Source organism: Crinia signifera, chromosome 4 (genome assembly GCF_055691185.1).
Source record: "Crinia signifera chromosome 4, ASM5569118v1, whole genome shotgun sequence".
NCBI lineage: Eukaryota > Metazoa > Chordata > Amphibia > Anura > Myobatrachidae > Crinia > Crinia signifera.
In genome coordinates, this window is record NC_139220.1 from 125,814,516 (window position 1) to 125,831,659 (window position 17,144).

The 17,144-nt window shown below is 40.7% G+C and overlaps 1 long non-coding RNA gene across 1 annotated transcript in view; it reads right to left on the reverse strand.

Annotated features, from left to right (window-relative positions):
* LOC146072419 (uncharacterized) overlaps positions 1–17,144 on the reverse strand; it is a 419,935-nt gene that overhangs the window by 36,848 nt on the left and 365,943 nt on the right. The gene's annotated exons all lie outside the window — the stretch shown is intronic.

Genomic DNA, 17,144 nt, shown 5'->3' on the forward strand with positions numbered 1-17,144 from the left:
ACAAATCTTATTGACTTTTTTGACTGGGTGACTAAAGTAATAGATCAAGGTGGGGCTGTAGATGTAGCTTATCTAGACTTTAGTAAGGCTTTTGACACTGTCCCACATCGCAGACTGTTTAATAAACTTGAAAGCTTGGGATTGGATTCTAAGATAGTTGAATGGATAAGAGCATGGTTGCAGGACAGAAAACAGAGAGTTGTAGTAAACGGAGTACAGTCAAAGGAGGGAAAGGTTACAAGTGGAGTACCCCATGGATCTGTACTTGGACCAGTGCTTTTTAATATCTTTATTGGTGATATTGCAAATGGAATTGAGGGTAAAATGTGCCTTTTTGCAGATGACACAAAGGTATGCAACAGGATAGACACACCAGGAGGGGTAAAACAAATGATTGATGATCTAGGTAGATTAGAGGAATGGTCAAGATCATGGCAACTACAGTTTAATGCCAAAAAATGCAAAATCATGCACTTGGGTTGCAAAAATCCAAAGACTAAATATAGTATAAATGGCACTATAATGGAAACTACTGAGAAAGAGAGGGTTCTAGGTGTCACTATTTCAGGGGACTTAAAGGCAGTTAGGCAATGTAACAAAGCAATGAAGAAGGCAAGTCAGATGCTTGGTTGCATAGGGAGAGGTATCTGCAGTAGAAAGAAAGAAGTAATAATGCCACTGTATAGGTCATTGGTACGACCTCACCTAGAGTATTTTGTTCAGTTCTGGAGGCCATATCTCCAGAAGGATATAAATACATTAGAGACGGTACAAAGAAGGGCAACTAAAATGGTGCATGGCCTACATCACAAAACGTACCAGAAAAGACTAAAAGATCTTAATATGTATACTTTAGAGCAGAGAAGGGAAAGGGGGGACATGATAGAAACTTTCAAATATATCAAGGGTTTTAACAAGGTACAGGTGGGTGACATTCTTCACAGGAAGAGGAGCAGCAGAACACGAGGGCATGCACTGAAACTAGAGGGAGGAAGATTCAGGGGAAATTTGAGGAAGAATTACTTCACAGAAAGAGTAGTAGATAAGTGGAATAGCCTCCCATCAGAGGTGATAGAGGCAAATACAGTAGTACAATTTAAACATGCTTGGGATAGGCATATTGATATCATTACAAAAAAATAAGGATTAAATATTGTTTGAGGTAACATGTTTAAAAAAGGGGCAGACTAGATGGACCAAGTGGTTCTTATCTGCCGTCAAATTCTATGTTTCTATGTGCTGCACATACTTTTTGTACTAAATCTCATCTCATTGCATTGCAAAACCTATGCAATATGATGCCATTTTATCTAGTCCAAATTGTATACAATAAATGTACCATGTATAGGCACCTTAAGATAACAATGATAATATATTGTTGCAAATGAGACAACGGAATGTGTTAGAAAAGGCTCCAATGTGTTTAAAAACTTATGATGCTCAACAGCCTGTCCTGGTTCCCAAAATACAGCGGACAAAACGAGTAGGGGTCCCTCATATTTCAAGAGCCAGCAGCGGGCCCAACCAGCCAGCAGGGTTACGCCACAGCCAGGGGTACACTTTTTATACAAGTCCCCCGGCCAAAACATTTACCTCCTGACTGGTCAGAATGGGCAGGGATCTTGGGCAAGTGGTGACCCCCCCCCCCCCCAATAAAGGGGTCCCCCCTCCAGAATTTACCTGCCCATGCTGAAGCCTGGGGCTGTCCCCGATGCTCCTTGGGCGGTGGGCATCGGGCTGATAAATGTGTAAAAATAGAAATAACTATTGTGTATTACTGTGGAACTATGAGTCCTATCAAGCCTCCCCCTGCATGCTGGGACTTGGAGACCCCATAGGTCAATTTAATAACTAGTTAAAATATAGGTTCCATGTCTGTAGGTAGATAGAAGATTTATTCCTTTCAAGTGAAATCATGCAAACTACCATACAGATTATATGTATGTTATTCATATAAAAGTTAAACCCTCACTGGGCTCAGATGTCTGAAGCTAGCCTTGAGGTAAAAGTAAGAGTCATAGTTTACTGTACAGTATGTGTCCAGAGCTGACTCCAGGTTGGCCTGAAGCTTAATAAAGAGACATTTTTCAGGCTTAACGAACATGATTTAAAAGCTATCACACAATAATACATCCTTGTATATTACCTCTGTCAGTGAAAATATTACCTTTCTTCTTGTTAACTGCACAATGGGGGCAGGTGCTGGTATACAATTACTTTAGAATGTGACTAACCTTTTTATTACAGTATACTGGAAATGCTTTGTTTCTACTTTAGGTAATCATTTATCTATACACATAAAAATTACATAAAGTCATATATAGTAGATAACATGTACAGTATAATGAATCAGGGGGCAATGTGTCAAACCTAGGAGAGAGATAAAGTGGTGAAATAGAGAGATAGGTCTATGTACTAAACCACGGGGCAAGATGTACTAAGCCTTGAATAGTGATAAAAAGGAGAGTGACCACTAACCAATCAGCTCATATCTGTCATTTTTCAAACATAGTGTGTGACATGGCAGTTGGGAGCTGAATGGCTGGTGGTTTATCTCTCTCCAATGTATTACTTTTCAAGCTTAATACATCTGGGCCATGGAGAGAAAAATAAGGGGAAGCCAATCAGCTCATAATTGCCATGGCACAGGCTGTGCTTGAAAAATGACAGCAGCTGGTTGGCTGGTACTTTATCATTGTAATCTTTGTCTCTCCCCAAAGTTTGGTACATTTCCTTCTTTTAGTAGTTAAAATAACATTATAACTTCAGGTTATAAATATTACTTGTAATATATCAGCCAGATATTTTTAAGTTCCCCTAATATTCTATTTAAAAATGATTATGTAAAGTACGCAGCACCAAACCATCAAATGTTGTTTCCATCTGCTCCAGTCTAGGGCTTTCACTAATCTGCTCAAGAATCCGGCTGGAAGTGGTCATTGCTGACATCAGAGACCCACCCAAAAAATGCCTGGGTATGAATGTGTTTTCACAAACACACCCAGAAAACACCATGTTCCTGCCCCTAAAGGCCAGATTCCTGTCAAACTGTTGTTATTCTGCATACAGATATTTTTTCACTAAATGACCATATGCATGCGCAAGGTGAATACTGCATATGGGCAGTCATTTAATAATCACTTCATTTGCAAATTGTTAATTAACGATCAATGCTGATTTAGGCCCAATGCGCAATATGTACACCAGTCATCAGTTACATACAATAGTATTTAAACATTTATTTAATGAAATAAGGCCAAGTAATATCATGACTTTTGTACTAAAATGTTCTTTCCTTTAGTAGATGCATAGAGGGACATCTTGTGTTATTAGAAACACAAGATTTCATGGGACAAACACATAGCAGATGTGGCCTAATTTATTGCAACTCTTTTGTACCACAAGAGACAACACAACAAATCACATATTATATTTTGATCTAATAGAATTTATGAAAAAAATATAAAAAATACAAAAGGAAATTATACCAGATGAGAATTTAGAAGAAAAAAAGACCAAAAACAGAAACATATGGCTTTATAAGAAAATAACTATGCCTATACGGTAAATGGGGCACTGTCTGCCTGTTTGTACTGTATGTATGTCTGTACAGTATGTACATGTATAAGTATGTGACTAAGGCCCTTATTCAGATCTGATCACAGTACAAATTTGGGTACTTGTGTATTATAGCGGCGCCCATCGCATCGCATACCAAATGGGTGCTTACAATGTTAAATGCACCCCCACGCCACCCCCCCACTATAAACGTGAACCCGAAGCGTGGCGAGCGTAGCGAGCCCGCGTGGGGCGGCGGTACGCGTCCTACGACCTTTTCATACCCCCACTATCCACGTCGGCGTGGAGTTGAGAATATAAAGTGTGGCGAGCGCAGCAAGCCACCGAGCCCGAAGCGTGTCGAGTGCAGCGAGCCCCACAAGGGGACACGGATACCTGTGAAAAAACATCGTACGACCAACATGGGGGGCGCCGCTATAATACACAAGTACCCAAATTTGTTCTCAAAATCGGCAAAACCATGTGCAATGCAGGTGGGGCAGATGTAACGTTTGCAGAGAGAGTTAAATTTGGGTGGGGTGTGTTGAAACTGAACTCTAAATTGCAGTGTAAAAATAATGCAGCCAGTATTTACCTTGCACAGAAACAAAATAACTCACACAAATCTAACTCTGTCTATACATGTTATATCTGCCCCACCTGCAGTGCACATGGTTGTGCCCATTTTTTTAGAACAAATTTGTACTGTGATCAGATCTGAATAAGAGCCTATGGGGGGCATTCTGGTTGATTCACAAGGCTGCGAATTCGCAGCCTTGCGATTCCACCAAACCTCACCCTGCGAACATCCGTCCATCCATCCACCAACCCTCCCAGCGCGGGTTCGCCGGCACAGGCTGCAAATGGATGTTTAGCATAAACATCCTTTCACAAGCTGAGGGTAAGCACCCACATCTTTCGATGTGGAAGGTACACACATATAAAAGTGACTTTCAATGCCTGTACGCTGGGACGGATATATCCGGTGATGTCAGCTGCCTGCCCCCGCGCACCCGCGTCACCACCTCATTACCATGAGAATGCCCAGTGCTGATATGTACTGGGGCTGCCCAGCATGCTGCGGGCAACCTCCCATATCTTTCGATGTGGAAGGTACATGCATATAAAAGTGACTTTCAATGCGTGTACGCTGGGATGGATATATCCGGTGATGTCAGCTGCCAGCCCCCGCACCTGCATCACCTCCTCATTACCATAAGAACGCCCAGTGCTGGTATGGTAATAGAGCTGCCCTGCACCCCCGCCCTTCTAAGCCCCCCGCTCTCTGTGTAGAACAGAAGGTTTGCAGTGGGTGCATGCACCCAGCGCATGCACATGTGCAGAAAACGCACCTGTGCATGCGCAAACGCATAACTTCGGTCCGACCGAATTTATATGAATATCCCCTATATGTATGTGTATATATGTGTGACTGTAGGTCTGTGACTATATTTGTTGCATGTGACAATTATGTCTATAAGTGTCATATATATATATATATATATATGTGTGTGTGTGTGTGTGTGTATATGTATATATATATATATATATATATATATATGTATGTATGTATGTATGTATGTATGTATGTGTATACTTGGGATATGTTACTGTATATGTACAGAAACTCTAGCAATGTCAGTCATCTTTTTTTTCTAAACATGTATCCAGTTGCAATGAAGAATGCACTCCTTGTATATTGTGTGCGACTGAGTCTGTATATACTCGCCACAGTTTCTATTGTCCCCACGACGGAGAATAGTCCCTGTCAGTCAGGATGCCGACTGTTGGGCATTTAACAGTCAGGATTCCAATGTCGGACTAATGACCATTGAAATCCCGCCTGTCGGAGCATCATCCGGCATCCATCTGAAGAGGTGATAGGGATTCATATATAAAGATGACCTTATAAAAAAGTCTTGGGGTTATTAAGTACAAGGAAATTAATTACAAAACAAATGAACTAATTACAAAACAAATTGCTATTACAAAAGACAATTGAATAGTGTGGTATATATAATTTATTTAATTCACGAGTTGTTCTTTCTTGAATACATATCCATTGAACTGTAGTTACCCTAACATCTAAAAAATGTGAATCTTGGAGAGAAACATTTAACAAAATTTGCATTATGTCTTTATTGCACTTCAATGATACAGGAATAGTTTAATCGAGCAAACACACTGGCCAGCAGCGTTTACTAAATATTCATATAGAAAGTGGATGTGATTTTGATATACTGTATGTATTTATTATAGTATTTGTTGACATTTATTTTCACCCATTAAAAGTAGTTTCTTGAAGGGTTCACCATGAAAATGAAGTAACATTCAAGAGTAGGCAAAATACAAAAAACAAAACAAAAAACATATGCGCATCACATAACTTGTTGCTAAGGGGATAGGGCCAGATGCCCTAGGCTTGTGGTGAAAAACAGCCAGCCAATCAGCTCCCACCTGCTATGTCGCAGACTGTGTTTGAAAAATGTCAGGAAGGAGCTGATTGGTTGGTTGTTTATCACTCTCCATGTTATCACTTTAAATAATTGAGTGACTGCTTTTTATGTGCAGTGTCTGCATTTTTGTTTAACCAAAGCATTTGTATGTCTGCGGGTAGATGCTTTTATTTTACCTTACATGTACATTTGTGGTTTAGAGATCAGCTTAACACATTGTAGTGAGTAAATGTAACTTTTACCTCTATTCCTTAGATTTTACATAATGATGCACTGACCATATGAAAGGTGTCATTACTAGCTTTGGTCCCTTTGGCTATGTGGTGACACTGCACGCAGCCATTTGGGATTAAGCCACCACTAAAGTTTTCTCTTGGAGAAATGTTGGAAACAATTTATTCATATTAGCATGAAACTTAAGAAGTTAGGCTGGAAAAACATGATGTCAGTCTCTTTTCCACAGCACATTAAGAACATGCCAGGAGTATATTAACATTCAGGAGATTTATAAAGCCTTGGCGAGTGACAAAGTGGACAGAGCTAAAGTACCAGCCAATGAGCTCCTAACTGTCATGTAACAGGATGTATTTGAAAAATGATAGGAGCAGATTGGTCAGCACTGTACTTTATTTCTCTTCACTTTATCAGCTTCTACAGATACTTTTATAGAATGTACTTGACAAATGCTATAGTAAAGCTGATTTGGTACCATAGACACTGGCCTCAACTCCATAATTGGAAGTGAGAATAGGGGAAACCATTTTTGTATTTGTTTATTCTGAAACATGGAATGGGTTTAGTAGTGGATTTTATCTGATATGCAGCCAAAGCGGATGCTTAGGGCCCAGTGAGTCTCCGGGAACCCCACGATAGGGCTTAATCTGGATAGGAGCCACTTTACTGGCACCTGGGTCCAGCACTCCTGGGAGCTCCTGGGAGCAGGGGTTGCTGGGAACTGTAGTTTATTTTAAGTTTCTTCACTATAGTGAGATGTGCACTGGACAAGGCCAGCCGCCGGTGTGATAGAAGGGAAACTGAGTCATTGTGTGTGTGTGTGAGTGTGAGGGAGGGGGGGGGAGGGGGGTGTCACCTCTCCCAGCAAAGTGTCAGGAGTTACTTTTGAAACTATATGACAACAATCTCCTTGAAGAACATTAGCTACCACCTGGAATGCAGGGAGTGTATTGCAAATGAAGCACTATTGTGTAGCATAATGTGTGTAAGATTGAATATCCCCATCTTTAAACAGAGGATACTTTCACTGGAGTAATTCAGCGCGTAATGGCCACTACTGTGTGGCATAGTATAAGGGGTACTACTTTGTAGCGTAATGTTAGTAACAGGCTCTAGTGTGTTGCATAATGTGAATAAACGGTACTTATGTGTGGGATAATGTGAATAAAAAAAACACTACTATACAGTGTAGTGTGAGGGGTACTTTTGTGAGGCTTAATTTGAATTAGGTGCCATTGTGTGCTCATATTCCTTCCCCACAATACTATGTAACTTTTTTAGGGGGATTTAGAATACACTAACTGGGTCTAATTGTTTGAGGAAGGAGGCCTCCAAATTGGTGTCTTACTTAGGGCCCCATGAGGTTTAAATCCACCTCTGATTGGGTTGGGGAGAAGGAAAGGAGTATAAAGGGATGTAAATAGCACCACTTGCCTATTCTTCTTCAGGTCTGGTAGAACCAAGGCCAGGTTAAGACCAGCTCTGCCCCCACTTAATTAACAAACAAAATAATTGTGCCTTTTAGAAATGTAAGTGCTAAACAAAAAGTAGTAGCTGGTGGAAGCAGTGAAAGAATGTGTGCCTCTGGCTAGCTCATCTGAAGATACATTATCATTGACGAGAGAATGACAACCAGGAGAAGATGGTGTTACTATTTGTCTTTTTATGCACTTTACAGGAATCTAGTGCTAGCAGGCACTACTGTATGTGAATGGAATTGCTGGGGTCATAATACCAACTTGAGAAATATAAATCACTTAAACTAGACACAAACTTAAGACAAGCCAACCAATAAGATACTAAGAATACAGTTTTAACCCTTTGAGTGCCAAGTGAATTTGTCAAAATAGGTGTGAAAATTGTCCTATTTATCCTATTGACCTGTAATGTGTGCCTTATATACAGATGGAGCCAGGGTCATCTTTGCGGCTCCCGGTGAATGGCGCATCACGGCATGAATAAGGCGCACGTGCGTGTGAGACATTTGCGTGCCCCAATTGCAGCAATGATCAGATCAACATCTCAGGACATCTCGGCACGCCGGCGCTAACAATATCCGTGGCTTCATCTGTAGGAAATATAATCTTTTTTTTTACACATTTTTTATTTGAATTTATATAACAAATGTGAGCGACGCTGGCATTCTTGGTGAATAGTTTGCACATATCTCACAGAAATGTTGGCACACAAAGGGATAACTTAGTCTTACTATATCCTGCAGTTACTATATCCTGCAGGGTTGGGATCATTTGTTCTACAGCATGATGGTCGACAGTCATTAGGTTGACACCATTAGGTCGACATGGGAAAAGGTCGCCATGGGTCTAGGTCGACATGGAAAAAGGTCGACATGGGAAAAGGTCAAAAGGTCATTAGTTCAACAGGTCATTAGTTCGACAGGTCATTAGTTCGACAATGTCTAGGTCAACACAAAAGGTCGACACAGGGTTTTTCACAGTTTTTTACCTGAATGTCAACACAGTCGACATGGACACCGTTTAAAGTGTACCGCATCCCTTCACATCGCTCGCTGCACTTGCAATGCGTCGGGCACGGTGCCTTGCTACGCTCGGCACACTATTTTATTTATTTGGAGGATCCAAGTGTGGGCACATTGCTCCTTGTGTAGTCTGATTGCTCTGTCCATAAAATGATGGTTTCTGGGCAAAATCTGGGTGCACCAAGGAAACATTTATACCTTAGGTGTCCATACACCTTTTTCAGAAGAATCTTTGCACCTAGCATGGGGTAGATGTCAAATCTGATACTAATCATGACAGTTATGGCTGGGGACAGGAAATTAGTGATTTCAGTGATATACAGTATATATTTGTGAAGATGTAGGGGTACTCACAAGCTTGACTAACCCTAACCTGTTGTGACATCTGGTAGAAAATCTGGCATACGGAAACAGAGAGGCATGCCACAAAGCCACGCCCTGTAAACTTTAGCCATGCCCCCTTGTCACGTTTTGTAAAGCCCCAGTCCATCCCTGGTTTACGGTGAATGTTACACTGCTTGTTTTACCTACCTCTTTACAGAATGAGATCTATGAAATTGATGTTTTCCAATGACATTCATCCCCATATTATTTGTGATGAATGCTAGAGGTACATACTCATTTATTTAAGAAAATAAAAAAGTTACAGTAGTGGTATATTTATATTTTTACTTTTCTTACACAATCTAACTGTAGATTTCTCTTAATAGTCAATTCCCATAATATACATTACAGAGCATACTGACATTTTCCATTCAGGGTTATTTAACAAGCAGGCATGAACTGATATTTCCATTGCTCAATGTGGTGATAGAAAATATATTCATGCCTACAATTATTGGGTTTCCGTAGCAGTTTAAAAGAAAAAAGGAGTATACATTAGAACACAAATTGTTCTGTATTAATAATGCAAACAAAAATTATTTTATAGTAGCAAATATTTTTTTTCTATAGTATAGCAGTTATCACTATCGCTATCGTCAAACTTGTATGATTCATATACAGTAACTGGCGATGGTAATAACTGAGGATATCCATTTCCAGCGATAATCAACTATATATATATATATATATATATATATATATATATATATATATATATATATATATATATATATATATATATATATATATCGGTGGGTGACGACCGGCACTTGGTACAATAATTAGCAACAGGGAGGTGCCTTCCACAAAATAGATATAGTGGTGGTGTTTCAAATAAATGAAGACTGGAGGCGGCACTCTCAGAAAACCACAAACTTGTATTCAAAGCATTAAAAACATAATGCAAAACATGAAAAAAATCACAGCAAAAGTGGTGTCAGCATTGGCATGTCGACAGTTTCGAGGCCTTACGCCCCTTCCTCAGGACTGCTGACTGTGCAACATAACAAAACGTAGCAACAAAACTAAGTTTTGTTATGTTGCACAGTCAGCAGTCCTGAGGAAGGGGCGTAAGGCCTCGAAACTGTCGACATGCCAATGCTGACACCACTTTTGCTGTGATTTTTTTCATGTTTTGCATTATGTTTTTAATGCTTTGAATACAAGTTTGTGGTTTTCTGAGAGTGCCGCCTCCAGTCTTCATTTATTTGAAACACCACCACTATATATATATATATATATATAGTATATATGTAGTGTATACATCTAGTGTTCGTTTGACCCGCTTTGAGCGGGCTTACACTGCCATCTGTTGGCAACGAGTGAAACTACATCTATTAGCTTTCTAAGCATTAGCTTTGAGCAGGCTTACTGGTCTTTAATAAATGGCAAAAGCCTTATCTAATGTACAGTGAAAACAGCTGTTTCTATTAGCAGATTAAGTCTCTGAGTGCCAACACCTCTGTGAGAGATGCACAAAATGTCTGCTGAAATTGCCAGCGTCGCTCACATTTGTTATATACATTGAAATAAAAGAAATTGTTTAAAAAAATATTCAATTTCCTATATAAGGTAAACATTAGAGATCATTATGATGAATACAAATGTTTGCATGCCAATTTTCACTCATTTTTACAAATTCCCTTGAAAAAAGGTTAAGTTAGGTCAATTGTGCCTACCTGTCATCGTTAGTTTCAGTTATGTGGTGGTGTACAGCTGTGCTGCTGATTGTCCAAATGATTGGCAGCTTCTAGTGCTAGTGTGCCTATCACTTTGACCATAAATAATGTGATACGGTCCTGATCTAAGGCACCCCTGCCAGAGCTGAATGTAGACATGTTGCGGTCACTATGGGGGCATGTCACAGCTTACAACTGTGTTCCTGTATGAAGTAGATGTGGCTCCAGTGTCTTACTTGACATGTGTGACCACAGGACTCCTTATTAATAGCAGTTGGCTGATTTGTGACTGAGGGTTGTGGCTTCAAACACAAGCAGTGAATTTAAGATGACTCCAATTGGAATCTTCATACAAATCCCAATGGCTTTGACATTTTCATATTTTTCGCACAGCTGCTGCGTACAAGATCACAGCTCCAGCAGCATTGCCTCCATTTCCGAATCAGGCCCTTACTGTACTACACATAAACTAGTTGGAGTCCTGCTTCAGCATTGGGCTAATGGAGAAATGTCTGTAATTTTGTACAAAAACCCTCTTTCCTGAAGTATACATTTTAATTAAGATATATCTTCTACTCTCTTTATAGCTTTTTAATAATATATTTTTTCTTTATTTCTATTGTAATCATTGATTTAAAAAAAAGACATGCAAAATAATGCATCTTGATCAGGCAGAGTGCCTTTTACTCAGCAGACTGTACTGCAGGTATAACGCTGGGTGTTTCTCATTTTGGGAATAACTAATTTATCTGAAAGTACTGTATGTATGAAGCTGGTTCTGTATGCAGTGGTCAAAGCAGGAATTTTAAAGTGGGGGTAAAGATAAGTAGGCGTGGTCAATTTACAAAGGTTGTGTCCTTAAGACAACAAGAGCCGTGCGGCAGACTGGGATGGTGAAGCTGATACACAAACAGATGCTGGCACACACAAATGCTGACACAGAGACGCAGACAGATGCTGACACATAGGGCCCAATTTAGACCTGCGTTCAGTTAAGATGCCACTCCACTAGAGTGAAAGTCCACCTTGTGATTAATGTGATCCGTGGGTGAATGAATGAGTACAGCTACACATCCTTTTGCAGCCTTGCAAATATGTCCAAAACCAATCGTCTCACCATCAAATAATTTTTACCCTGGGCACAAGTCATCACAGACGCCTCTTAGTCTTGGACTTACCCAGCGCAGCAATGGAAAAGGCACATCCGGCCTGGAGCTGACATCACACACTGTTGTCCCATATAATGCTAAGGCATGCCTAGATTCTTCATGGACACTGCCAGTGTTTTCTTTGTCACACCTGCATTTTTCTTAGCACAGCGTCTATTCACTCATTATTAAATCTATGTGTCATCATGAATTACAAATGTGATGAATAATAACAATTATTTACTACTAATTGTGCCATCTAATATCAGAAATGTTTTATCTGTTTTGGTGTTGCAAATAGTTTTTCACCTTGTTGGTACACAGTATCACTATATTTAAGGTGAGCAAGACCATGGGGTCTACTGTATGTACTAATACTCCACATACAGCATAGAAAAAGCCACTCACCATGTGCACTAATAATATCCCCATCGAGGAGAGTGAATGTTAAGTCTCCCCCTGGAGCTAAGAGTGGGGACATTGCATAAACACAAACTCTGAATAATCCTGTCATGCCTGCAATCCTTGCATACTTTGAACTACTTTGAGCTTGATGTTGCGAGAGCCTGTGCCTGTATACTTTTGTAATACCCCTGCATATTCCTGAATACTGCTGTATACTTCTCCTCCATATTCCAGCCTGTACCTGCTCTAATAGAGCTTCTACTTTAGTCCTATTTGCCCTGTCTGTACCTGCTCATACCGAGCTTCTGTTTTTGTCTTGTGTACATATTACTGTCTTATTTGTGCCCTTTATGTATTTGCTCTTTGGTGGGATGTACTAAGGGGAAAATGCGGGAAAACCCCCGATTTACCGCATTTTCCTATGTATTAAAACGCCGCCGCCACGATACCGCATTGTAGGGTATCGCCACCTTTGGGTGGCGATACCCTATAGACGCCTATGGGCTTCTTTTTGCCACCCGACACCTCCGCTGCAAACCCACCGACCCCCCCTGTCCTCCTCCCTCTTGCTTACCCTAGTCCAGGTCCTCCTGGACCCGGAAGGTAAGCCCTTCCTCCCCCTAGTGACGCAGTCAGATGTCCTTCTGGCTGCAGGGGAGAGGGAGGAGGTTCCGGGGACAGCCTGCTTAGCTGTCCCCGGCGTAAGGGGAGAAGCAGGCGGCAGGGAGATGATAGAGACCCCCACACCACAGTACAGGTATCGTGGGGGGGTCTCCGTAACCGCTCCACGATGCCAGCCGCATATGTTAGTACATATGCGCTGGCATCGGGGCAGGCGGGGATGTATTTAAATACATCCCCCCCCTTATTGAGCTTTATATCGATATACCTGTACTTACGTTTCAGTACGTCTACTACTGGCAATACCATCCAGTCTGGTCCTTGTACCTATTTGTTCGTGTTGCTTTTAGCGGCTACTCCGGTTCTGGAGCCTGTCTGTTTGGCTGTTGGCAGTCACTTCCTTATACCAGCCCTACCTGTATGTACTGTATACACTCCTTGGACAAAACCATGTGCACTGCAGGCGGGGCAGATGGAACTTGTGCAGAGAGAATTAGATTTGGGTGGGGTTTTACTTCAAAGTGAGATCTATATTGCAGTGTAAAAATAAAGCAGTCCGTATTTTCCCTGCACAGAAACAAAATAACTCACCCAAATCCAATTCTCTCTGCACATTTTATATCTGCCCCCCTGCAGTGCACATGGTTTTGTCCATCTAAGAAGGAATTTGTCAGAAAGAGTGAACCACAATAAACCCCTTTGTTTCAAAGGATGTCCAGTGCAAAACATGCTCTGCAAACAGGCAAATGATCAATGCTTCAGCATTCCATTTATACTTATGGACAACACTAGATCTTGAAAACATACTGTTTAATGCTCCACATGCCCAATCCGGTTTCCCTGACATGACATTATCACCGTACACTTCCACAAGTTCCCAATGACTCTTGACGCAGAAATCTGATCACACTACGCAACTCAATGTATGACCATGCTTCCATTAGCCCCATGGAAACATTGGAGTCGATTCAATTGTGCCATGCATTATTTAATTGTTGCATCAGATGCCCATTGGCATTTAACCCCCTGACAGAGTTGTGGGCCACCCCCACTTCTCTCCACCCCTCCTGTCGCTCCCCTCTCCCCCTTATCTCTGCTACGGCACCGTACGCCAGAGCTCCTGCGCCCTGTTGCTGCCCCAGCTGCCGATCATAATAGGTGGCAAGCTCTGGGATGTTCAGGGTGGCCCCGGGACGACTCGGACGCCAAACATCCCCGAGCCTGCCTCCTGCTTGTTACTACTAGAACTAATGGCGGCAGGGGGCAGAGGGGCTCCAGCATACAATCGTCAGAGCTGAGAAGTGAGGGGGATTGATGGGAGGGGAGAACAGATCCGCCACTGGGGGAGGGTACACCTGGACAGGTGATGTGCCACTGGTGCACACCAGGACACCACTGGCGCACACCTTCATTTTAGTGGTATGCCAGGAAATTTTCTCAGCATCTGCTTATATTTAAAATTTTACATGTAATTGGGTGAACAGGATGCAAGTAAGGGATTTTTACAATCAGAATGTGACTTTTTGTTATTTTCGCTATGTATTTTATAAACTGTATAAGCCCTGAAAGTTTTTAGTTCAAAAACAGCAGAGAAGAAACAGTTCTAAAGCTTTTCCCCACAGAACCATTCTGAGCATTCACAGGCAGGTGCGTGTGCACTAGGCTTCAGATTTCACCATTTCGAAACAAGTAAAAACTTCATCTGTCCCGGCAGATGTAAATAGGGGGAAAATGACAAGTCTTTTTATACAGTATAAAGCCCAAAGCTTGTCATAATTACAGATGTGATAAATGATCACTTATTAGGTGCATGATATACAGCGCAGATAAAAGATCCAGCTTTAATGCCCAGAGCTATTCAATTAGTCTGCATTTTCCCTGCACAGTAACTCATAACTTCCGCATTATTTGGCTTACACCATGTATTAAGGGCCTGATTCAGACCTGTTCCCCAGGCAGCGTATATTCGGTAAACGCCATCTGCTGACCCTCCTAATGTCCCCAGGCAGCCTAATCTGCTCAATAGCATGCGAGCAGATCCAATTGCACATACATCTATTCGCACAGGAGAAAAATCATTGGCTGATCGCTTACTATCACATGATATATTTTCCCTTCGCTAAATGTCGCCCTAGACATGGGTCTAGGTCGACAGGTCATTAGGTCGACACAAGCATTAGGTCGACAGTCAAAAGGTCGACGTGGGTTTTTCACAGTTTTTTTTACCCCAACTGTGCCGACAGATGTATTTTGTGCCCTACCATCCACTAGGGCATGGTGGGAGAATAAAATAGTGTGGCAAGTGTAGCGAGGCACTGTGCCCGAGGCGAGGGGATGTGGTGCTCTTCAAACTGTGTCCATGTCGACTATGTCGAAATTCAGGTAAAAAAACAGTGAAAAAGCCCATGTCCACCTTTTGACTGTCAATCTAGACACTGTCAACATAATGATGAACAAGGGAATGGGGAAAATGGGAGGATACCGATGCACTAGTCATGTGGCACAATAGTAATTAACTGTAATCACTTATAGTATGTTTGTCCACAATATAAACAATAGTAAGCTAAATTGCTGCTGCACAGTATTGAGGTGGAGGTGCTCCCCTGAGAGTAAATTAGAACAGTACAAGGACAGACAGAACAGTGCTCTCTGGTTTTGGGGGCACAACTTATTCAGAATTTCTTTAAAATTTAACTTTTAATTATATCTTAGATAAAGAATAAAATTAACTTACAGCACATATACAGTGACATACAAATACATGAAACAAATATTATAATCACCACTCTTTATAAATATTGGGCGGTTTTGGAGCAACTGACAGATAAATTAACTTTTTGAGTTTTGCGAAAATATATACTTTTTGGTTAATGTATTACTCCAATATTGCAAATATCCTCTTGTGACTTTCAATTTCCTTGACTGTGTGTAAAATCATTAATCAGGTTAGTCACAGACAGAATATTGGTGCATGCCCTGTGAGTTAGAGCACAGTGGGAGATAACAGAATATCTCTCCCTGTGTTCAGTGACACTTTTCTATAAACTTTTGTCTCTGACTGCATATACTGTATAATAAAGAGTCAGGTTTGCAAATGCAAAGGATGAATAGATATTAGTGCATGCACTTTATATTAGAGCACAGTGGGAGATAGCGGAATATATTTGCAATATTGGAGTAATACATTAACCAAAAAGTATATATTTTCGCAAAACTGTATATGTGCTGTAAGTTAATTTTATTCTTTATCTAAGATATAATTAAAATTAAAAATTTAAAGAAATTCTGAATAAGTTGTGCCCCCAAAACCAGAGAGTACTGTTCTGTCTGTCCTTGTACTTTCAACATAATGCTAGTGTCGACCTAATGACCTGTTGACCTAGCCCCATGTGGACTTTAACCCATGTCGACCAAGACCCATGTCGACCTTGACCCATGTTGACCTAATGGTGTTGACCCACTGCTTGTCGACCATCATGCTGTAGACCAAATGATCCCAACCCCTCTATCCACCCATCCTGGAGCGAATGTTCGGTGAGTGTTAAACTCGCCAAAGGTGTTCGCCGTTCACTCCGAAAGTTTGCGGATGCACAAACCCCAAATGTTGGATATGGGAGCGAATTCGGACTGCACCAAGCGAGTCTGAATTACCCCTTAAGTTCCATAGGGTGCATTTCAAAGTAGACTTTTCCTCGGAGGTCCTGAGGCTGTGGGGAAAAGTTCATCCTTTGTGGCTTAATACTATAGGCAGTAATACTATTGGTCATTGCTGACAATTAGCTGTGGCTTGGGAAGACAAAACAGTGCTTAGTGTGTCACAGTCTTAAATTTATTTGTTCAATGCTACTTTCACAATAAACAGTAATGTTAATCAATTTTGTCTTAACAGCTAAATAATATTTATTTTGTATTAAATAGCATTTGGAAATGGAATTATGTTTATTTGAATTCTGCATTAACACAATATAACCTAAATATGTATTATTTAAATGCACATAAACAAAATAAAAATTATATTTTCATGCTTCTCTTTTTATTTATTTTTAATATTTAATTTTATTTAATATTCTATTCAATATTCAGGTTCAGGAATAGACTTGGAAAACAAAAGAAAACACAAAAATACATTGGAGCAATGTATATTAATAGACAATTATTT